A 25,017-nucleotide genomic window follows, 5' to 3' on the forward strand; every position below is an offset into this window, starting at 1 on the left:
ACATCGAATATTGCTTTACTCTGGTATGTACTGGGATATGCAGGATCGCAGGCGAAATTACATATTCTTGTCGGGAAGGTCTGAGCTCTGTATACTATCAAATTTCGGCTCTACGATATTAAATAAACCCATGTAGAGTTTCTATCTCAATGGTATATAAAATAAACTTGTGAATCAATTTGTTTTATTAGGAAAAGATGTATGAACCGAATAATAATCGTTACCTTTTACTCTCTTATGTCCCCTGGAATCGATTAGTTTTTTATGTGTAAGACCACCGACTCAAAATCAACCCACGAACTCGACTATATGATAGTAGGTAAAATGTTAGTTTTAATATAACTTTGGCAAAGGGAATTCTCTTGCCGGGCAAGCTGATCATGTCTGGGGAGTGGCCGTGCTCCGACAATACAATGACCATGAATAAGATGTTGTGAAAACTTCGATAGCGTGATTCAGAAACATGTAGCGCCATCTCTTGATGAGTAGCGAAAAGTCGTCACACAACATCATGACGTAAATCGGTATTAAAAGTGAGTTAATTGTGTTATCGATAGCTGAATTTCATTATTATACGTTAAAAAGGTATAAATAAAAAATATCCTAGCAAAGCCTAACAAACCAACTGGACTCCTGTTCAGGCTCAATGTAAACAATCTGCCAATATCCGTACCACCTTCATTATTAATTCGACGCCGGTTTATTTGGCTAACGTAGTGCGGTGCGGCATCTATGTATTTTTAAAATTCGTTTCCGATACCGAACCTATGTTTGTAAGTATTTAGATGGAAGGGTAGGTAAATAGCTCTAATTTACGCGAAGTGTAACTATTCTGCCGTCATAAAGAAGAATTGTTGTCACTATATAAATGAAACGGAATGAAAAACGCAGTATTTGCAAAATGGTAGTGCGTAGAAAAACGCGTTTAAATTAAGGATTACTAAAAAAAGCTCTTCCTATCATAGTCTTCTGATGCCATTTCTGCAAGACACTGAATTGCATCAAAATTCGATGAATGCCTTCCTTGCGAGTGCAGTATTAGGGTTGGCTCTCAGAGTTTCAAGTTCAATTCTCATATAAATCCCCTTTTTTCATAAGACTGAAATAGCGATAAAGATGCAGTCCATCTTATGGTAAGTGGTCAATGCCACCCATGGACATCTGTAAAGAACTCTATATAGAATAGGGTCTTAATTTGAAGCTGATCATAAATGCTTTATCTGAAGTCGCTAAAGTCGCTTTATATGAAAGTTAGTCGGTATCTAGGTATCCATACCCTTCAACCGAGACGCAATAACTGCTTTACATTAGAAAGACAAGTGGCGATACCTTTTTTTACTAGGGGGAAACTTTCAAAAGGTACCCGACGGTGTGTGAGCGACACAGGGTTATGTGAGATTTTTATGCTAAAACCCCTAGGAAGCCGTCTTCAGCCCTAGGTGGAGAACTAATTTATTTAGTTAAATTTATAATCGTACGTTTTAAAAATCAAACGAGCATTCCTGAGATTTGAACCTTGGACTATCCGATTTAGAAACCGAGTATCAATCTAGTAGACTCCTTATAACAAAGTAGGTACAAAGACTTAATTAATATGTGTCTAATAATTAGTGACCATTTTTGTCTAATCTGACTTTTATTAAGAAAAAGACGGCGCCTAGATAGTGCTTAAACTCCTGACATACGAGACCATAAAGTTATTAAATACCAATATCCATAAGAGACTACGTTTGCACGAGACGTTCATAAGAGGGTGATGACACTCCAACTCCTCAACAGCGGTGGCACTTGCCTCGTCTCGAATACGAATCGTCACATAATGAAACCGTGAAAAACACTCGTTGCTACGACTGGGATCCTCTTTAATGACACGACACGACACAACACCGGCGTTGACGGCACGACATTGACAACTATTTCATGATCGATGACAGCAGGGTGTTGATTCTTAATTACTGGACTCATTTGTCAAGTGAAGTGCAAAGTTTTTTTATATTTTAATAGTTTCTATACATGAAACATGAAGTATATAACAAATATCCAACATGGAAGCCTACGTCCTACGTCTATGCCATATGTATAGCACAAAAAATTATAAAGATGTCAATAACACTATCCAAATGTCGTTACCGCCAATGACTCGTATCAGCGCCAGGAACGGCATGCTTGTGTAGTGCCGGGTCAGTGAGACTTGTATTATAATACTTGAGTAGCAAACGAGTATGCACCTGTCGAAAAGTGGCTACTGCCACCCATGTACATCTGTAATAAACTCCAGATAGGATTAGATATTCCTACCTGAGGTCGGCCACAGATGCGCCGCGATCTCTGAGGATTTAGCTGGAACGCCTCGGAAAATATGCCTAATCTTACCCCACCCTTCAAATCAGAACACAGCAGAGCTTAACGCTGCTATTATGACACAGAAATAGGTGTGGCGGTGGTGCCGCCGGAGTCGAACCACAAAGGGTTCTACCACCTTCGAAGACTACGTAACATCAAAAAATTATGCGTCCAGTGATTCCGTTGCCGTCCCAGCGTCGTGTCGTCCCAATAAACGAGCCCACTAAATCTAATACGACCGTAACCACACAGGATTATAGCCACTATCGTGCTAGAAGTAATAATGTTTTTAGCATGCGAGCTTTGAAAATGATCTCTGAATCGCTGTTTGATATTCTGATAACATTTGTGAAATAATAGAGGATGTTCCTGTTCATGTGCGGAGACATTCGGGCGTTTGATGTAAATGCGCAATTTCGACTTTATTCGAGAATAGCTCACGTCGCGGGCTAATAATTTGGAGCCCTTTGTTTAACGACTCCGCCATTATACTTCAACTTTCGTAAAGTTATAAAGCATAAATTTAACAAGAATTCAGCGACTACGTACATTCGCTAAAGATGTTTTCCTTTGTGGCTTTTGTACGGAAAACGCGCGGAATTTACAGTTTGGTAATTATAAATATGTAAACATATAGGTAGGTCATAGAAAGTAATGGAAAATTTAATTAAACCACGAGTCTGTTTAGTTATTCTTCTCAATAATAATGTATATCTTATAAAAGGTGATTTTCATATTTTGTATCATAATGGTAGCATATTTTGGCTGGTTTATACATATTAGATAACCAGGAGAACCACTGTTCTATATGGCACTCCATATACATCTAAATAGACATCTATGCGTATTAGAAATCAATTAATCACTCGCTTAAACGGTGAAGGAAAACATCGTGAGGAAACCTGTTTACCTGAAAAATCCTAAAAAAAAGTTTTCAAAGGTTGAAGTCTACCAACACGTACTTGGCCAGCGCGGTGGACTATGGCCTAATCCTTCTCATTCTGAGAGGAGACCCGTGCCCAGCTGTGAGATAGTAATGGGCTGATGATGATGAAAATACTAAGTTCCATAAAGAAACTACTAAGTTCCCCAACGTAACAAATTGTTTAGAATTTTCCGCGGGAATTTTTCACATAAACCACTTTACGAAAAAACGGATTTCTCGATCATAATTTACGGCGGAACAAAGCAAAATCTGTCCGAGCCTCGGCAATTTTAATTAAAGCATGTTTGCCGAACATTAACAAGAATCGATTTGTTCGAAAGCTGTAACAAAGCAGTTTGATCCTAAAAGGGTTTTGATCTTGAAGGACTCTTTTGACGCCGTAAAAGTGAAATTCACTAACATTAGCCAAAGTCAAAGTTAATTGGCCACTGACAGGTTTTCATTTGCAGATGAAACTTAAAATTGAGTATGACTATGACCTGAGATAAATTCTTAACTAGACAAACAGTCAGTATAAATCCTATTTCGAAAACGCTTAACTGATTTCAACGAAATTTTATGTGTATTGCTGCTTGCAAAATAGGATACTCTAGGACTTTTAGAAGGTGGTGGGTAGCTACTGCCAATCTTTGTCCTCGCAGGGTATTCCCTGCCTGTCGTATGAGGCGACTAAAAGGGGCTTCCGGGGTTGCGGGCGGCAAGAGTGGAAGCTCGAACCGTACAGCAAGCGACCCCGGTAAGGACGGCGGTATGTGTGGTTGCCGTAAACACCAGGTGTAGGGTGGGGGGAGCAATTTACGCCCTGGGAGGAGCGTAAATTGCTCCCCCCAGGGCAGAGATAGGGCATTGCGCTTGGAGGACTCCGGTTGTGTTCCGCCGGAAATCTCGGCCGAATCTTCGATCCGTGTAAGCACTATCTAGGCGCCGCCTTTTTTAATAATAGTAAGTGTAGACAAGAATGGTCGGAGATTATCGACCATTTTTGAACACAATAAACACATTAATTAAGTCTACGTATCTGTTATAAATTGTCTAGTAGATTGACACTCGGTTTCCCAATCAGATAGTCCAAGGTTCAAATGTCAGGAATGGACTTTTGATTTTTAAAAGTTATGTGCGATTAGAAATTCACCAAAAGCAGCAATCAGTGGGATATGAATGATTGACGACTTCGTACTAATTTTAGGTATCTATCTTGGTCAATATAAAAGTAATTTTAGAATAGGGGTATAAAAATAGAAAGGTAAGGTTAAATAGATAGGTAAGGTAAGGTTTATTTTCGAATTAATTTCAAGGCTAAGTTAATTTTATCTTTGTAAATTTATCTTTATGAAACAATTTCGATATATGATATTTATTCTATATTAAATCATATACGATACTCTTACGGATTTATTCACTTAGTTTTGCTTCTACTGCAGTAATTTTTTGCCTCGTTCTATTTACGAAACGATTGATACATAACATAACAGTAAATTATAATAAGGTCGGACATCGGTACACTTCAAGATAATAGAATCGCATTTTGCTATCCGATATTCACTCCATATTCACCATATGATATTAGAATAATCTTAGAATCTACGACACAGTCTAATAACTATACGGCAAAGCCAGAGACCTTTAGTTATACCAGAGGTTCTCAAACTCTTTTCCTAACTAGAATTTGATATTTGAATAATCTTGGAATCTACGACACAGACTAATAACTATACGGCAAAGCCAGAGACCCTTAGTTATACCAGAGGTTCTCAAAATTAACTTCCCCTAACGCCCGCTATTTTGAATTAAGTAAAAAGAAGATTGCTATTGTATTAACTAATCAGCCTCTGAAAGCAGTATAGGTATTTTGAATGCGGGTGAACTAGTATGGTCTAAAGGGGGGTGTCCTTGTTGGGGAATAAATGTCTTCTAGTTGGGGGAAAAATAGAGTGGAGTGTCTACTAGACCCTATTAATACAATATGAAAAAATAGAGTGGAGTGGTCACTCAGTATTTTTTGGCGTTAAGCAGCTCTTACGTTTCGGTGGAAGGGTGTGCATGCCGCTAACTTATATATGAGGCGACTATCTTTTTACTCAGGACTCGGGAATGGCAACGCTCGAACACTCCAATTTCACTGAGCCGTTTACCCTTCCTGAAGTCTTCTAGCGCCACTTTGAGAACCACTGAGTTATACGATATACCACCTAAATTGATGTGTAGCACATAGGAAATATGAATATATTCCCTTACGTATCCATTGTATGGTAAACTGAATATATTCGGAATAGCTCACTGTTAGAACGGTAAAGCATATTCTACATAACTATCATGTATCAGATTCTGGTACTGGTCTTAGGAAGTGAAATATTAATGGCTGTTCCAAGATGTTTGTCTTGATAGAGTATGTACGAATATATTGATTAGCGTACGATTGTGTGAGTCTGAGGATTTTTTACGAATTTAAAAGTAGGTATATATCTCAGATATTTTTTTCTTTAGCAAAAAAAACTTAGAGTGCAACCCCTATTTTTTCTTGTGCCTTTTTCTTCTACCTTCACCTTCACATATTCAGTATCTACAATATCTACATATTTGTCGAAATTGGTTGTTACCTGGGCGTAGTTAAAAGTTAATATTATTGGGTATGCTATTTCTGTAGAACATTGAGGGTTGGTAGAAGCAATAAGATTGGACCGCAGAGGTATCCACCAACGCCACACCTATTATTAGCGTAAAGATGTTTCAGTGGAAGGTTGAGGATGATGCTGAACTTGCATGTGAGGCGACATTTTAGGTGATGTTTTCAAGAGTGTCAACGCATCTATGATTGATACCAGGTAGACCCCCTCCTCTATATGGAGTCAGTTATTGATGTGCATAAGGCAATTACCACTTAGCACAAGATGCCATCTTAGTTCCGGTTTCTTTTGCAACTTCTATCTTAAACAAAAAAATTAATAATGTTTAATACTTAGTAGAATTGAAAAGATATAACAAAATAAACAGATACATCCTATATTTTCAATGTTTTTATTACTTTAATACAAAAAATAAATAACAGTTCATAACGCATGTAAGCGGAAATGTGCGCGGACTTTCGTTTAAAATAACATAAATAAAATATAATATGAATACATTGTTTGATTGGAACAAAAATATATTTTTTACGTTATTAAACCACGTTATGTTAAAGTATATGAAAGATATGAAAGTTCCTACGCTTTTCCACTTCCACGTCGATTTAAAACTTGTTACAACTTAAGCATCTTGAGCGAATCAGATAGTTAGTTGATTACGGACGGCCCTTTGTGGTCGGAGTATTCTGAACTAAGTTTAGAGGTAAATTTTCTGCGGTGTCTGTTAACTGATACTTTTGTTTCACGTCTACCAAAGAAGAGTAGTTTTGAGAATGACGGTGTGCTGTAAGTTAGGTAATTTATCGAAAGTGAAGAGAAAAAGAGATTTTATAAAGTTGAAGTTACAATATATATATTTTTTAATTATAGAAATGTCTAGCAAACTAGCATGACGCCGTCACGATAGGAAAAGGCTAATGTCGCCCATGGTTTTTTTTTTACAATATAGGAGTAGCAGACGAGCATGCAGTCCACCTGATGGTAAGTGGCTACTACCGCCCATGGACATTTGTAATCAACCCCAGAAAGGATTAGATATTCCGACCTGAGGTCGGCCACAGATGCGCCGCTACCCCTGAGGACTAAGCTGGAATGCCTCGGAAAAGTCTGTCTCCGTTACCACATCCTTCAAACCGGAACACAGCAGCGCCTAACACTGCTGTTATTAGGTAGAAATAGGTGTGGTGGTGGTGCCGCCGGAGTCGAACCACAAAGGGTTCTACCACCTTCAAAATCTATAATTAACCCCGGATGATATAATACTCCTACACATGGACATCCACAGTTGCGCCGCTACCCCTAGGGAATGAGCTGGAATAACTCAGAAAAGCTTGAGTCATATATACCAAACCATTAAAACAAAAACACAGTGGCGCTTAACACTACTGGTATTTGGCATAAATATATATATATATATACATATATATATGTATATGTATATATATATATATATATACATATATATGTATATGTATATATGTGTGTATATATATATATATATGCGGTATAGGCGCGGCATTGGTATCGTCGCATTTAGCCATAGAAGGTTCAACCACCTTAAATGGTCGATGTTGGTATAGTCCACGTCAAACTGCTAGTCCATTCTGAAGTTGTTACGAGCATGGCGACGCGATTCATTTCTATATTCAGAGCGGACTAGCAGTTTTACGCGGACTATACTATAACAAGAAAACATTAGCATATCATATTTTGGCCTGTGCGACTTTTACGTACAATCATGTCAAAACAATAAAGATCTTGATCTATTCAAAAATTTATTTGAAAAATCCAAGTTTTTCAGCCACGGTTGAAGATGCCAAGTTTTCTTTTAGTAACAACAACTCGAAGAAGACGAATTTCTTTTCAAAATCAAATTTCCAGCAAGGAATGGCGCATGAGTTGAACTTCTGCCAATATTTTATTTAAATTACCAAAACTTTCCACGCTCGCGAGAGACACTGAGCGATTTTATTTAAAACTCCATTTCTTTTTATTGATTCTGGGAAACGAATTGCTATCGACGTAGGAACGAGTAATTATCTTCAAATTGTGTAATTACGTTTGGGAGTGTTTAACTTATTTGCAGAAATTGCAGTGTAATTTTCATTACGTATTCCTGGATCCTATTTCTTCCCGATTTATTTCACGAAAATGTTATTTAACTAACAGAATTAGTAACAGATTAAGTTGAACAGTATAGTATAATTTGGCTTTCGACCTGGTAACAATGCAATTTTTTGCCTAAAGATCGACATTTGATAATTACGTTATACCAGAAATTTTTGGATTGGGTCGTGATGACTGGACCCAACAGACGTTTTCCTGCTACAATAAAATCTTGACTTCAGCGACACCTATCATATTTCATCCTGGGACCATACAAAATTTAATTAATTTAAATATTATTAAAACATAATAATATTTTTGGTTAAAGACCATTATAAATAACCATTTTGAATACACACGCGCACATGTACTTTTGGGACATCGTAGCTCTTAGACATACCAATTTCGTTCTAAAAAATATTCAGCTGTTTGAAGATCATCATCTCCTCTAGTAGTCTTGGTTTATAAACTTCTTATTAAAGTTTTCTTACAGTGCTGTCATTTCCACCCGTGTATACTGCTGTTACGCATAGCGAGGAAATTACGAAGCTACTAGACCTGGATGCAAAGCCTAACTCCACCCTTCTCGAGAAAATCCAGGCAAACCTTGGTGATGACTTGTTTTTGCTGTATACCAGGTAAATTTCGTTTATTTATTTTTTTATACCTTATTTAAGAACTAATGCGATTAGAATGTTATTATTTTTAAAGGAAGCATGGAGTTGTAAAAAATATTGTAAATTATGACAAACAGTTGAAATAATCAAAAGCAAGAGATAGAGAAAGAAAAGTACTAAGTAATTTGTTAATTGTTGTAAAATATGATATATTTAATGCTTTTCTATTAGACCTTTTTGTCTGATGTAATACCAGAAATCGTTGCATTAAGAGTTTAGTTTAGTTACTTGTGTCTGTTTGAAGGTGAAAGAATACCCTCTCATATCAGCTGACAACAGTCTTATATGGGATATAAAAGATTACCTACAGAATATTTATAAAAATAAAAGGCCCAACTGCTCAAAAATAGCCTACATCGCTTCCACAATTTAAACGAATCCAACGACACCGTATATGAAGGTGGTAGAACCCTTTCTGGTTCGACTCCGGCGGCACCACCGCCACACCTATTTCTACCTCTGTGGCCGACCTCATGTACGGATCTAATCCTAGGGTTGACTACAGATGTCCTTGGGCGGCAGTAGCCATTTACCAGGATTGCATGCTCGTCTGCTACACCTAAATTATGAAAAATGTACATTGTGTATATCTCATTCTTTGATGCACCCTGTAGCCCAAACTACTTAAATTTTAACAATTTTTTTGTTAACTTAAATTTTAATAGCGTTGTTATACGTCTAATTTTCATAAATCATTAGTAATGAAATGAAATTTATTTATTTTGTATAGATATACAGCGTAACGCATATATAAGTAATGCAAATTGATTATTTGTGTATATTGTAATCGTATATTTCACGTATACATCGTAATCGAGGATAAGTTTCAACAGACAATTCAGCATGTTTCAAAAGCATCTGCTCCAGAACAAACACGTACTAGAAAGTTTCTTCGTAAGTAAGGAGTTTAGTCTCCGTCGACCCCAGGTTTAAAGTTTTATGCTTAGAGATCGAAGACGTACTGCCGATGTCGCGGTGCAGTTTCGCTTTATCTTGTTCCCTGATCTTCTGAATGGCGGAAAAAGTTTCAGCGAATCCATAATCTGCTTCAACATCTATTTTAAATTTGTTTCTGTTGGATAATGTAGTGTCTGTCTAGTATTTTTTTAAATATAGCAGTGGCAAACGATCATCGGTCGATCTGGTGGTGAGTGGCCACTGCCAGTCTTAGACATCTACATAGACCTAGAAAAGACTAGAGTCCTACCTGAATATATTGTTTTTTTAATTATTGGTACATCGTAGTAGTGCGAATAGATACAGTAATTACGAATAAAATTTCACCAATAACTTTATGGAATTTCGCTTATTATCGGAAATTATTCGGACGACCCACGTGGCGCAGCCGTCACTATAAAAGTCTGACGCGCATTGTTCCGAGTTTGATTTCCATCTAGATATAATCTACATTATGAATTTAGGTTTATTTTTTGGGTCTGGGTTGTACGTGTGTTTTTCCATGTGTGTGTTCATGGCACTCTCGATACAGATAATTCTTATGGGGAGTGTGAGTTTATAAATCGTCTAATATTTCGCGATTTGATTTTATATATTTATTAAGTATTATTGTTTTATTTGACAGGAAAAATTGGCATGTAGGACAAGTACTGAAGTTCGGTGATGATGAATCAGTGACATCATCAAACTTTAACGCGAGTCTCCCCACCGTTGTTGTGGTCCACGGCTGGTTTGAAAATGCGAGGAGTCCCATTAATCCTACAATCAAAAGTGGTTAGTTATGGTTATGATTTTTTTTAAGATATGTGATGTAATTTTTGCTTTTGCCGCTCCTTCTCCATAACGAAACACGTTCCGAAATGGTGGTAGATTATATTAACGTTCAAAGAGAATTTTAAACAGACAGGTGGATTTATATTTATTGATGTGTGTTAGAATTGTTAGCTTTCTTTCAAAATTTTGAATTGTATACATATGAAATTATTCGAAGCTTCTGGACTTCATTCGAAAAATCGTAGTTTGAGAATAATACTGTAATAATTAAAGAACATGTAACTATAGAGTCGTAATGAGGATACGTTGTAGCAATCTTATTTTTTTTTAAATACCACAAATAGGTACAAAAAACCTAATTGCGATAACAATGAGCTTATGCTCTAGTGTTCTTAGCATTTATTTCAAGTCCAATATGTATTTCAAATGTTTTCAGTATTTGACGCACTAATCCTAAAATACTATTATAGCGTTGCTGCTTAAGGGCGATGTGAATGTAATCGTCATGGATTGGAGCAGACTATCTGTAAGTAACTACGTCACTGCGACCATGGGAGTACCGTCAGTTGGTCGAGGGTTGGGTGCGTTCCTCGCGTTCCTGAATGACGTCACAGGCATGTCATACGACTCCGTGCACCTCGTCGGGTTCAGCTTGGGAGCTCACGTGGTTGGCAATGCAGGAAGGGAGCTCGATGGTCAAATTGCTCGTATAACAGGTAAGTCGTAAAAGTTGGATTAATAACATTTTGTATTTCCTTAGTATAGTCTGTGTAAAACTGCTAGTCCGCTCTGAATATTGGGAATGAATCGCGTCGCTATAGCAAATTGTATGACTACACCTGCTCGCAAAAAACTTCAGAGCGGATTTGCAGATTGGCTCGGACTATACAGTAATACGTACAATTTAATGGTGTTTTGGAGAAAAAATAGTTACAGTTTTAAATTAATGTAAATTTGCTTAAAGTCTAGTTATCTAACTATTAATATTTATTTTGTTAATTCAGAAAATACTGCAAATATTAAATAATAATATTAATCCATACTACGACTATTGACATCAAGTCAATTGTTGAATTGAAAAAATGTGTTTGAATAAGATACTACAGTAATATATTAAAATCACAACTTGCTTTGGTAATATAAAGATCGTATATTAACAGCCTTGGACCCTGCCGGCCCTCTATGGTACCTCAACGATAACCGTTTGCGCGATACTGACGCGGTCTATGTAGAAGCCATACATACGAATGCGGGCTTGTTCGGTAAGACTTATGAAATACATTATAAAGTACAGTAGAACCCGCTTAAGACGATCACGCTTAATACGATTTCTCGCATAATACGCCAATTTCCGCTAGTCCCTGCATTTTGAGACATATTTTCATACATTTCTTAACGCTTAATACGCTTCGACATCCCGTTTAATACGCCTAATTCGTAACTGGCTGAAGGAAAACTCGAATGCCGAACGCAAGCCAACCCGCCCGCACATTTCAAATGCGCACAAGTAAATTACAACCGATTGATCAGGGAATCAAAAAGGTCCTTAAACAAGGTTACAGGACAAGACTAATCGTTATCTTCAAGAAGTGGAACGCCCTGATAGCAAACGACCCTTGACCGTGCATGATGCGATTTTAAGCATTGGCGCGGCATGGGAAGCAATTATGCTTGAAACCATTCAAAATTGTTTCAAGAAAGTAGGTTTCAGGAATAACGGGGTTGACATCATGGTGGAAGAAGAAGAACAAACACGTGATATTGCAGGGTTTTCCTGAATATTCTTCTATTGATGGCATCGTGGCACCCTACGAAATACAACCTATTGCAGATCTTATAGTTTTGACTTATCCCGCTTAATACGTTTTCTCGCTTAATACGCGTTTTTGGTTGGGTCCCTGTGAAATCGTCTTAAACGGGTTTTACTGTACTAGCAAAAAGCGCAGCTTTACAAGGGCTCGCGTATATTCAGGTATATTCAGTTTAAGATCCCATATTAGCGAAGATGATGTGGTCACTTATTAATTAACAATAACTTATTAAATCTACCTTTCGTCAGAAGACCTACTCGTATGAAGAGCAAAGCTACCTTTGATCCAGAACCCATTATTTTTTTTAAGATAACATTTTTTATAATATAGAAATACCAGATGGATGCAGTCCGTCTGATGATAAGTGGCTACTGCCGCCCAGGGACATCTGTAGTCAAACTAAAATAAGATTAGACTCCTACTAGAAGTCGGCTGCAGATGCAACGATACCCTTGAGAATTGTGCTGGGATTCCTGGGTATCTCTGAATGTCTGGTGTATGTTTCCCTTACAACAGACACCCTTCAAAGCAGAATACACCTGATTTTGGCCAGAAATAGGTGTGGCGATGGTGCCGCCGGAATCGACCCACAGTGAGCTCTATTACCATACCACTGCATTCTGTGCGATTAGGATAATAATATGTTGACAATGTATGAAATAATATAAATAGTAACTAGAATAAAAGGGTTTTCGTTTATTTTTATTAGGTATTAGTATAGTAGTTGGCGACGCTGACTTCTTCCCTAACGGCGGCAGTTCTCAACCAGGATGCTCTGATAACATTCTTTGCAACCACAGCCGGTCTTGGCAACTCTTCTCCTCCACGGTGGTGTTCAACCATCTTGGAGGAAAACTTTGCAAGAATCCATTACAGTTCCTTACGAATGTTTGCCTTGGAAGATCGTTCCCGATGGGCAATAATAATTTGAAGAAATTTGGGTAAGTGATTTAAAAATATTAACCTTAAGATGCCAATTTACTATATTATATTAATATATTTGTTTAGTTCAACAAATGACGTATTAAATGTCATACTTGATGGTCACAGGTAATTAAAACCATATACATGAAATATATTTTATTGATTACAAAAATAATAAAAATGTCGTAAAATATCCCCGACTGAAGAACGCCATCTTGTTAAGTCCGCCATTTTGTTTTAGCAAGATTCATGTATTGTGACATATGATCAATATTTATTGCGTGTTTGGAAGTGTTGTGAAATAGTGTTTATAAGGAATAATGCTGACAAGAATTTAATATGTAAATTCTTGGTATTTTTGGTATTTAGGATGGGAATTTAATAGTGAACTCTCTATATCTTTTGAAAATGAGTCTCTTGTTTTATTTGCCATACTGTACAGAAATCCAATATCACAATGGTTATCCACACTAATCTCCATAAATACAACAGATTTTAATAAAAACACATAATATGTGTAACTTAGTGCTAGTATATTTAAATTTTCACAGGCAATTAAAATACTAAGTAGTGTGAATTTTATTTCCCAAATCTCATATCTTTATGTGGAAAGATAACGGAGTTATGCTAATGGAAAAAAACAGGCTGTAAAGTTTCGTGTATTGTACATAATATTATGCTAGTGTGTTCGGCTGGAATCGCTGAAATGTGTCCAACAATTTGGTATTTTTAATTGGATAATTGCAAATGTATAATATTATACCGAAACATTAGTACCTTGTGACTGTGGATGTAACTTTCAAATCTCGTATTTTTAAAGCGATTTACCTATATACAATACATATATAGAAGGATTTTGAATTAAAAGTAATACTTAATATTTTTGATATATTTTATTCTAATTGACTGGACACACATTACACGTATATTACCACCATGACAGACTTAAAACGAGAGAGAGAGAAAGAATACACTACGTCATCATATTTCTGTCTCATCTATTGCATTGTCTACAATCATACGTTCCATTCCATTCAACATATATACATATATATGTGTGTATATATATATATAAATATTTTTAAAAATTAAAAATATTCACTATTTTGTTTCAGGACTGGCGTTTACTCACTTACAACTCTAGCGTTCTATCCCTACTAATAAATTACCACTGTATTAATTTTCATATACATTTTAACCACACATAATAAATATCTTAGCAAATTAAATATTGGTATTTATTTAACACATATAGTTTTTAACCGACTTCCTAAAGAAGAGAGGTAATTTAACATTATATTGGTATTTGGGGCCCTACTTTACCATTATGCAGTGATGTCAAATAGTTCGTAAGGCTACAATGGTAACCCATAAAAATTCGAAAAGCACTCGACGTTGCCTAAGTTCTTAGATTAAGATCTCTACAAGCTACGGAGCTAAGGACGCTTCAGATATAATAATTTATATAAGAATGAATTCCTTTAAGATATTCTTAATATTTGGATAGTCATAAATGCATTAAAGATGAAAAAAAATATACTTTGAGTAGTCAAAGTATATTTTTTGACTACTCAAGTACACTACTAATTCTGCAAAATGTGCGAGCCTTATGTATTTCAATTTAATTTAATAACTTTGTGTTAAGGTACTTAAGTAAAATATGTTAGTAAGTTTAAGTCGGTTCGCCTATTTCTTTGTTGTTTTATTAATATAAAGCTTTTTTCATACATTTTATGTACCTACACATTATTGCGTGTAAAGGAATAAACAAAAATACAAACATTGCAAGAAACATTTCCATTCAAGAATTTAATCCGATATTCGAGCGAATTGAAACAAAGTGGGGTGTGTAATGAAAACAAAATAATCCTCTATTTTTTCTCTCTTTTCGTTTAAAATGTTCCACCTTCTTCCGTATTTATCGATAAACAAAGGGAAAATCGAAAAACAATTGAGGACTAAATACTATATCGTCTATCTATAATATTGAAGGTGGTAGAACCCTTTGTGGTTCGACTCCAGCGGCACCACCGCCACACCTATTTCTACCTAATAACAGCAGTGATAGGCGCTGCTTCGTTCCGGTTTGAAGGGTGTGGTACGGGAGACAGACTTCTGAGGCGTTCCAGCTTAGTCCTCAGGGGTAGCGGCGCATCTGTGGCCGACCTCAGGTAGGATATCTACTCCTATCTGGAGTTGATTACAGATGTCCATGGGCGGCAGTAGCCACTTACCATCAGGTGGACTGCATGCTCGTCTGCTACTCATATATTATAAAAAAAAAATATCCCATTGCTGGACACGAGTCTAAAACCACTCTGAGACGAGTCTCAGAGACTATAGTCTGTGTAACTGTGGATTGGTAGACTTCATACACCTTTAAGGACTTTCTTTAAGGTTCTATAGCTAAAGGGTAAAATCGGAACCCTATTACTAAGACCAAGTCAAACTCGCACACGACAGGTCCAGTAAAACCGAAATTTCGATATTTTTTATTTTTAGTATTTGTTATTATAGGAGCAATTAAAGTAGATGCATTGTGAAATTGTGAAGCAAAAAACGTCGAAAAATAGCGGTTTCTTGTAGGTATGGCGACCCCTGTTTACCTTCAACTTTTTTATTTTTAGTAATTGTCGTTATAGTGACCACCCTTATACATACTCGTAAAAAATTCAGGCGTCTATATATTACAGTTCCAGAAGTAGAGTCCTGTGAGAGATGGACAAGGCAATAGGGTTCCGTATTACCCGTTAGGTACGGAACCCTAAAAATGGGACATACATAGGCCCGACATTGAAAGTAAACATTACCCCGAAGTTGGGTGAAAAATAATAATTAAAAGCAGATTATTTTATTCAAAGAAAAAATATTATATTTATTTTAACCTACTTATTATTACGAAGATTTCTATTTCAAAAAAGCACTTTAAATTTAAATAGCTCATAAACCCATATAAACCACTCTATGTGTTTCTGTCATCATAGACTCACTGAACCTAGGAACGTCTCTAAGATAAGACGTTCTAGTATAAAAATTGATTTAATTTCATAACAACGTTACGTTGCTATTTAGAGTCAGATATAATATATACAGTTCCGCCCCCTTCAATCCATATATCTCCATAATTATTTGATAATTATTTATTATCGGTTAAATATTCGTTCGATTTAATCTTGCTTGATTATGTTGCATAGGAACTACGCATAATGAATTATAATTATAAGATTATATAAAAAAATATAATACCACAATAACACAATTATTATTTGTTGAATACTTGCATCTATGTAAGATTGATAAGATTAGACATAATTAGGATTTTCGTTGTATTTTAGTCAATTATACTCGTACTTTATAGCAGCATAACTTATAAAGTAGTCATAGTTGTAGTAAACTACCCTTGGTCTAAGATCCGAAGCTAAATCGAACTGGACCGAGCTGATAATAGAATGAAACTCATTTTATAATGAAATTAGTACATTGGGTAATACATTAAAAATGGGTTTGCTAAAAAAATCCTGGACAGGATAATTTTAATTATTTTTTGAAAAATTAAAATTTAATTGAAAATTAAATTTTGCAACATCAAGATAATAAGAAAATTCTATTCTGAGTGAATGTTAAAAACATACAGAATGTACAGGCTTTGGGTTGTCTATTATTTACGTGGACGAACTACTGGGTTGTCAGGTATAAACAGGTATTTCGCTGGCAACTACTTTCACTCATGATGATAATAGATGAAATTTTATATCAGTAGAAGCGCTGTTTTGTTGTGAACACGTTGATATAGGGTTGTCTGCAAAATGAAAATTAATTTTTCAAAAAATAATTAAAATTATCCTGTCCAGGATTTTTTTAGCAAACCCATTTTTAATGTATTACCCAATGTACTAATTTCGTTATAAAATGAGTTTCATTCTATTATCAGCTCGGTCCAGTTCGACTTAGCTTCGGATCTTCTACTACCTTATTGCTTATTATGATGTCCTCTAAAGCTGTCATCAGTCTTCAACTCATTACTGTTATTGTTGGGCACGAGTATTCTCTTAGACTCTTTTATAATATAGAAGTAGCAGACAAGCATGCAGTCCTAGGTGGTGAATGGTGAGTGGCTACTACCGCCCATGGACATCTGTAACGATATAATAATAGGATTTGATTCCTATCTGAGGTCGGCCACACTTACGCCGCTATCCCAGAGGAATAAGCTGGAAAGCCTCGGAAAAGTATGTCTCAGTTACCACACCCTTTAAACCATTACATAGCACCGGTTAACACTGCTGTTATTAGGTAGAAATAGGGGTGGCGCTGGTGCCATTGGACTCGAACCACAAAGGGTAAGGGTAAGAAGAATATAAACTAAAGTATTAGGAGTTAATCCACAAAAGATACTACCTTCACCGCAATTGAAGGTTTTTTTTTGTATAATATAGGAGTAGCAGACGAGCATGCAGTCCACCTGATGATAAGTGGCTACTGCCGCCCATGGAAATCTGTAGTAGTAGTGTAGAAAGAATATTATATTTATTTTAACCTACTTATTTTTTTATAATATAGGAGTAGCAGACGAGCATGCAATCCATCTGATGGCAAGTGACATCTGTAATCAACCCCAGATAGGATTACATATCCTACCTGAGGTCAGCCAGAGATACGCCGCTACCCCTGAGGACTTAGCTGGAACGCCTCGTAAAAGTATGTCTGCCTTACCACACCCTTCAAAACGGAACACAGCAGCGCCTAACACTGCTGTTATTAGCGGTTGTGGCGGTGGGGCCGCCGGAGTCGAACCACAAAGGGTTCTACCACCTTCAGATTCGGTCACCACCTCGGTCGGATTGGTAAACCCTTCGACGCTTATTCGCGTGGCAGGCTTCATACATTCTCAATTTCTTCGTAGTTTGTTAGTTACAAGTTTAACTAGCACTGTGAGCTGTGACACTGTGGGACACTTTTTAAGTGGCGGCTTAAATGTATGATTTATCATGTTAGGTATTTTAGTTATTTATTATTTCGAACACGGTTTTACAAATTTCCGTGCAAAGTTTATATTTGCTTCTATATATTATTTTCTTATTTTGTTTTCATCGATCTGTTTTTAAAGAATAGCACATTTCGCTCCAGGCAACGTGAATTCATGCTCTGCTACTGTTTCAACCACATTCGAGAATACAAAGATAAATGTTATCATTTTAGTCATTGGGATAAAAAATATAATGAGAATTTCTTATAATTCTTTATCAAATCCATATATCACTGTGATAGAATATTTTCTCCCCGATTCTCTTGTTAAATATTTTTGAATTTGTAAGAGATATGAACATTTATAATCCTATTCTTGGATAATAGTTAGAACGGGACTACAAAATACTGCTTTCTTGTGAGGCCTGCGTTAATGTGAACTTTTATGTGTTATTCAGTAGCAAAGAGTAAGGGATACATGATGTTAGTAAGCATATAAAATTATATATATGTGAATTTGGCAATGGAATATCTCCTGTCAGGCCAGATGGTCATATCAGGGGAATAGGAGTACTCTTACCGTAACAGTTTGGATCTTGTGTATTTTTTTTTACTTATGTTCTTTATGCAATCTGTTTCTTGTGAACATTCAGCATAGGGTTATGGATATGTTTGACTTGGGGGGCAGTCAGTCCAGCGACGTACGCCCCTTGTGTTTATCAATCCCTATAAATCTCTAGGGGACTTTCTTTCTTGATCTTTAAATCTTGTGTATGATTTGGAATTGGTTAATGAGTCGTTCTGCGACTCATCGCCTCATGCATATAAAAAATTGGATAGTAAATTTCGTATGACGGACACAAATAATCTTACATGTATTTGTTATTACATTGCATTCTTACGCAACATAAACCAGCAAAGCGGACATTGTCCACAAAAGATACGAAAAGAAAATTGATCTGAATCTTATCGGACAATAATTTGGGAGTAAGTATATAAATAAAGATTACTTGCATGACTTGTGTAGATTTGTGCGAGATTTTGCAGAGCAATAATGCGAACTTCGCTCTTGCTTCTATTCGGCCTTACGGGTAAGTTTTAATAACAAACTTTTATATTTTGTTTTCTGTGTTAAGTTTATCGCTCGGTCACGGATTTAGGTTTGGCTACAAGTGGCGCGAGTTTTGGCCGTTCGTTGTTTCTTCCAGAATGCCCACCACTTGATATGCTAGGTTGCCATTATTTTTTAAACAACTTACCTAACGATAAGAGCTATCTCGTGGAAACCAGTCATTTCCAAACCAGAGCAATTGCCAATGCATCGCCGGCTTTGTAACAGAGCTCTTTTTGCACACTTCTTGAAAAGTCCCATATCATAGCGCTCAGGGAATACCTTACGAAGTTTATTCCACATTTTGCACGTACGCGGCATAAATGACCGTGCAAACCTACCCGTGGAGGACCGCTACCGCCGGACCCGTCGAGTCCAGTTGATGTATGGAACCTCATCATTCGGCGAGTGGTACGATGGGCCACTGCTCAGTTCTTATATTTAAAATTAAAAATATGCTCAATTTATTTGCTTCACTTCAAAATATTGCTTCACTTTGCCAGTATGTATGTATGTAAGACCAATATGGAACCTTGACGAATATTTTGATTATTTTAGGAATATGGAGTGTTTCTGATGAAAGATGGTAACTCTAGATAAGATAGGAGATTTGCTTGAGCTCGACACAGATGTAATGCCATTCATGAGGACTAAGTTGTTATGCTTAATTTTTGTGTCACTTGCTTACTTTTCTTGTTTTGTGTCTTCTTTCTGTGTTCTTGAAACCAGAACACAGTGTGACTTAATACTTAACTTAGTTAAACCACGAATGGTTCTTTAAATCATTATTACATATTAATCTTTTAGTCTACGCGGCGTCCGCTACGCCCGTGTTGGAGAATGAAATAGGAGAAGAGCGGACCTACCCTCGTTTTATGGAGATTCCTGGAGGCGATGGACAAATGCACCTGGTAGACCTGGAAGCTGAGCCCGATTATGAGTTGCTGGACGAAATTAACAGGAACCCTGCTAATAACGCTTACATATTATACACCAGGTTAGTTTTATTTTGGAAAGAACAAGTCGTTATCTATTTTACCTCTAAAATGAACTTTCAACAGAGCAGAAGAATTCAACTAATGAACTTTCTTCGTATTGGCCAAATGAGATTCTATCCTAATTTTGGATACGTTTAATTTACTAAAAATGTATAATAATCATTTGCCTTAAATCCAATATCATTTCGTAATTGTCCGAGTAACTGGCTCCTAGACAAACTTCTCAGTTGTAGCCATGTCTTGCTTCCATCACTTTTAATAAACATCCACAAGGCTGATCTTACATAAGTATTAAAAAAATGAATCCCATTTCATTTAACCATATGTATTTTTTCTACAGGCGTAACTCCGTCTTGGGTCAAACCTTGGAGATGAACAATGCCAACTCCATCACCAATTCGAACTTCAACGCCCGCGTGCCAACCGTCATCATCGCTCACGGCTGGCTCAGCAACCAACACACCGACATCAACCCTGTGATCAGACGCGGTTGGTTTGTTATAAGCAAAATTTTGTAAATTCTATGATCACTACGACAATCTTGGAACTATTTCTTTACATTATATTACAGTATTTTAAAAGTAATGATGTCAAGTTACCGATACGTCTATTTTTAGTAGGAATACAACGTTCATCTATTGTGACGTAGTGACTGTAATTCAGAGACTTGTCATATATTTAAAATTATACAGAAGATATCCGTAGATAGGAACTATCATTACTCCCTTGAAGATTAAGCTATAATAACTTATTTAATATGCTATGTTACACCAATTGCTTTAAAACAAAGCGATGCAACAACAACAAACCACAAAGCAGTTGATGATATCGCCGAAGTCCGCCCATAAATTTTGATACATTTATATAAAATATTACGCTTACGTTAATATTATTTGTTACAGCTTACCTCAATAAGAGTGATGTGAACGTGATCGTCCTGGACTGGAGAAGACTTGCAATGTCGACCTACGCGACCGCCGTTAACGGTGTACCAGCTGTTGGCCGTGGTCTTGGACAGTTCCTCAACTTCGTGAACCGTGTCACTGGCGCAGCTTTCAACACCATGCACTTGGTTGGGTTCAGCTTGGGAGCTCACCTCGTTGGCAACGCTGGCAGAGAACTGAACGGCAGAGTTGCTCGTGTGACTGGTGAGTTTATTTCGATATGATCCGAGATAATTCGGCCGCTGTCGTCTATAAAAAGGTATACTCTTTTTTACGTTCTTCAAATAAGAACACAGCAGCGCTCAACACTCCTGTTATTAGACAGACAGAGTACAAGCGTTTCTACCGCTTTAAATTTATTTCTTAATAAGCAAAAATAACATTCGTATTTCGTAGGTTTGGATCCCGCTGGACCCCTGTGGAATTACAATACTAACCGCCTCCGAGCAAGCGATGGCGTGTATGTTGAAGCTATCCACACTGACGGAGGCGTTGGTGGTCTCGGCATTGGGTCCGCTGTTGCTAGAGCTGACTTCTTCCCCAATGGTGGCAACTCCCAACCTGGTTGTGTGACCAGCCTGTGCAACCATAACCGTGCCTGGGAGCTCTTCGCGGCTACCGTCACCCACAACCACCTGACTGGAAGGCAATGCGCCAATACTGCGCAAATCACTTTGAACACTTGCCGTGGAAGCGCTTTGCAAATGGGCAATGACATCCTAACCAAGACTGGGTAATTTGTGTATTTTTGGCTAGTAGATTTTTTTATTCATTTGCATTTGCTTTTAATTTTTTTATATTATGGTGAAAAGTATTCACTTCTTGACTAAATGAATAGCAAATGTAATGTATGTTTTGAAAAGGAGGTACCACCACCTCACTTATTACAAGTGTTAAGCTGTTATGGATGCCGACAGATTTACACGACGACTTAAGATGGTCCTTAGGAGAAGCATTTGTACAAATCTGTGATCGCCTTAAGGTCTTCTACTTTATGGGGTTAGCTACTGATGTCCATTAAAGGCAATGATCATCACTAACTATCTTGGGATCTTCAATATGATTTCTACTTAGGTAAAACTAAACTAATTGGACTAATCTTTTGTTTACGTTTCGAACTTAAAGGAGATTGAAAATTAATCTTTCAAAGGTAGAAATAGTAGCTTAAGTCTTAGAATTTAGGATTATCACCTTGATTCGTCTTATCAGAAATTTCAAATTTATTTATCCGAATATGAAATTGATTAAATATATTGCGTGTCATGTTTGTGAAGTAAGTTAATATAGATTTATGTTTGTTTTCAGGTCTGGCTTATTCAGAGTTGACACCGACCGCAGATACCCGTACTAAGTAGTATTAGCTAATAACAATTGTATTTGGATGAAGAATAAATATATTTGGCATTCAAACTGGTGTTTTATAAAAGTATTAACCTATTTTTCAGTCATTAAAATTTTTAACTTACCCTTATTTACAATAGATCCTTGATATCGAAGGAGTCGCTTATTAATACTTCAGTTCTTCTTTGGCTTTTAAGATTTAAGTTAACGGTTCATCCTGAATAATGAAGATTGAATTCTTCAAAATCCTAATTAAGTAATTCTGGTATACAAAAATTCTACTAGAAGTTGATTGCGATTGGTGTTCTATTCCATTGATAAGATTTCAGTTTATTCTCAAAGTCTATGACTTCAGTTCACAGTTCATCCTTAGTACTTACGTTTTAAATGTACAAAATCCTCTATTCTCGTAAACAAAAAAGAACTTGATGTTCATTAAAATTGCGTTGCTAAAGCTGAATGTATTGTAATCTTAATGTATATACATACCCATTGCCCATTGCTTATACCCACACTGAGAATTCAAAATATAACAACTGTTTTTTTACGATTACTTGCAAAATTAGTCAGAAACATGTACTTGTGTATGGATGATCCTTCCACACTCGAGGCATGAAGTTACCACTTAGCCCCATACTTTGGTTTAGCAATAAAACGTACACATAACTTTGAAAAAGACTACACCTCCGTATAGAGAGGTCGAGTCTTAACCATTAGGTTGTTACAGCGTTTTCTAACGCTCATGGACTTGAAAAATGAGGAACGTGATCCCTCTCATCCTAAGAGGAGACGGATACCCAGTGGGACAGTGGGATGTTTTTGGGTAAGGAAGGTAAGGTAAATTAGCTTAATTACGTCAATAAATAATTGTTGATTAAGTAGTATAATTTACAAGCTTGATGGTTTATTACTATCAGGTATTTATCTAATTCAAAATAGAAATTTATGCTATGCTACCGTCCAAATCGATTGCTAGTTGTATTATAACTTTGTTTTAATTTCACAACAGTAGCAAGTTACATATAAAATATATTTTGAGCAGTTCCGCCCCCTTGAATCTATATATCTCCATAATTCTTTGATAAATATTTATTATCGGTTAAGTATTATTACGTGCGATTTAATCTTGCTTGATTATGTTGCATAGGAACTACGTATAATGAATTATAAATATATTATATTTAATTATAGATTATATCAAAAAATTATAACCACAATAACAACTAATTATTATTTGTCGAATACTTGTATTTATGTAAGATTGATATGATTAGGTCTAATTAGGATTTTCGTTGTTTTTGTTTAAATATATTATAGCAGTAGACATAACTTATAAAAATCCTCCTTTCTACTAACTATCCTCTGAAGCTCATTCCAACCCATTACTGTTCCATTGTTGGATACGAGTATTACCTTTGACTCAGAAGAATATAGGCTAAAGTTCATAACGATGTACGGTTCACACTAAGTTTTTTTTATAATATAGCTAATAATATGGTAGCAAACGAGCATGCATTTCATCTGATGAGAAGTGGGTTCTGCTGTCCATCGAAATCTTTACTCTACCGCTGATAAGACGAGAGCTCAGCCATAGGAGCGTTACAAAGCTTGTAGGCTAAGAACCCCTCGGATAAGTATGTCACTTACTACCCTTCAAACCAGAACGCAACCGTGTTAACACTGCTGTTGACAGGTAGAAAAAGGTGTGGCGGTGGTACTTCGTATCACCTTTTGAGAACTTGGACTTATTTATTTATTTCGGAATCGCCGACAAACAAATTTTTGCCACCCTACTTTTGTTCCGAACCGCGTAACGTTGTCGCATATCGCTCGTCCGCGTCGCATGTTACATTTCTATACGCTTCTTTCTGTAACCTCGTCACCCCTCTCTTAGGTTTCGCTTGTCGTGGAAGAGCAACTGGGCAACCGCGCGTAAAGTATAATTATTTTTTTAATACGTACATAACTTAGGTTTCGTGGTTTCACATACATTATTTTCTGATTCGCACATAATTGTCTTGAAATCAGGGGTTTCGTGGTTTTACAAACACTTTTTGTCTATACTTTAGTATATTCTGTATTTAATTTTTTTAGTGACTATTTTTTAGTAATTTGTTGTTCTAAGGTAAGTACTAAGTTGAACGTATATTTTCGAGCCGCTCTTTTAAGAGGCGCAACATTTTACATATTGATTAAATATTTTTTTTTTTGTGCAAAGTTTATATACTATACTTAGGCTATATTTTCTTGTTTTCCTATTTCTGATATATTTTCTAAGAATGGCAAATTCCAGTCCAGGTAACGTGAACTCTAGCTCTGTTATTTCAACATTCGAGAAAACATAGATAAATGTTATCGTATTTGTAATTGGAATAAAAAATGTAATGAGAATTCCTTATAATTCTTTATCAACTTATTAATTTTATTTTGATTACAATCCATATATCACCGTGATACAACATTTTCTCCACGGTTTTCTTGTTATTTTTTCGAATGTTG

The 25,017-nt window shown here is 36.3% G+C and overlaps 1 pseudogene; it reads left to right on the forward strand.

The window, feature by feature from the left end:
• The window catches only part of LOC140749239 (uncharacterized), a 148,407-nt pseudogene that overhangs the window by 119,117 nt on the left and 4,273 nt on the right, over positions 1-25,017 (forward strand).

The sequence above is a fragment of the Epargyreus clarus genome, unplaced genomic scaffold, assembly GCF_041222505.1.
Source record: "Epargyreus clarus isolate Ecla_fem2 unplaced genomic scaffold, WU_Ecla_fem_2.2 ptg000017l, whole genome shotgun sequence".
NCBI lineage: Eukaryota > Metazoa > Arthropoda > Insecta > Lepidoptera > Hesperiidae > Epargyreus > Epargyreus clarus.